The following is a 1,338-nucleotide window of genomic DNA, read 5'->3' on the forward strand; positions in this document are numbered from 1 at the left end:
GCATGATTACCTCGTTACACAGTAATTTTTTATTTTTCATGTTTGGATCGAATTTTGTACCACGGAGGCTTTCTAAGCTATGCGTCAACAACAGACAATTGAGAAAAGGCAACAAGGTAATTGTTAAGCCTTGCCCGGTGAACTCTTAAATCAACAAAGGCCCGGCCTCTCAGGATCCCCAGCCACGTGGGTCCCCTCGGAGGGGCGAGCAGGGAGCGCATCCTAGCTGCCCGAGTTTCTCTCTTGTTTCCAATTCAAACGCGTGCAACACAAAGCGAATACAAATAAACCAGCAACATTGTGCCCACGAGGACTTCGCTGGATCTCTATGCGGGGGTGACAGTAACAATTAGACTAGTCACTCCAACGCCCTGCACCAATGACCGGCTGTCATTTCCGACGCTGCCCAGGCAGATGCGGAGAAGAGACTGTCCTTCAATCTCGGGCGGGACGCGGGCCCTAGGGAAGCTGAGCTCCCGCAGAGATGGCTCAGAGGGCCACTGGCCGGGTTTGAGGCCATCGAGATGGTGCCTGATCCTTCTACAACTGCATTCGTTTGGGGGAAGCCCGGGAGGAGGGGGCCTGGGCGGAGAAGGGGCCCCCTCAGACGGAAAGTTTAATCTTTGGGGAGGGGGCCTCTCTGAGTCCCTCCCAGTCCCCGGCAGGAGGGGCCCTGGTTTCTCCACTCCCGGCGCCTGGAGGCTGGGCGGCCTCCCACCCGGCAGCCCCTCAGGGACAGGCAGGACCTTCCTCCCTTAGCCACTAAGGCCACGACTCCCCTTCGCTCTCCATCCACGCGCGTGCCCTTGGAAACAAGGCCCTGGGGCCTCTGGTCCCCAAGGTGGGCGGAAGGAAATTCCCACCAAGGCTGCGTGGCCTCTCCCGGGCTCTGCAGGAGCTGGTGTGTGTGTGCGCGCGTGTGTGAGTGTGTGAGCGTGTGTGCGTGAGTGAGTGTGTGTGAGTGCGTGTGTGTGAGTGCGTGTGTGCCAGTGTGTGTGTGCGAGTGTGTTCTGTTCGATTGCTCCACTCCTGTGAATGAGGAGATGGCGCAGGAAGGTGCCCGAGCGCAGGAGCCGGGGGTCGGGTGGTCCAGCGGGAAGGTTGGCAGGTTGGGCAGCGGGCGGAGGAGGCCTGAGGCCGAGGAGGGTGGGGGGCTTTGTGCCCGGCGTCCCCTCCCCGAGACCCAGCCAGGCGAACTTTCTAGACACACACGTTTACGACCGCGGGCGGTGGGTTTCGCCCAAAGTCCAGAAACTCGCCCTCGGGGCTCTGAGTCCAAAAAGGACCGTCGGACAGGAGGCTGGGCCCTGCGAGGACGGGGCGGGCGGTGCCCTCGGA

The sequence above is a fragment of the Myotis brandtii genome, unplaced genomic scaffold (genome assembly GCF_000412655.1).
Source record: "Myotis brandtii unplaced genomic scaffold, ASM41265v1 scaffold384, whole genome shotgun sequence".
In the NCBI taxonomy this organism is placed as follows: domain Eukaryota; kingdom Metazoa; phylum Chordata; class Mammalia; order Chiroptera; family Vespertilionidae; genus Myotis; species Myotis brandtii.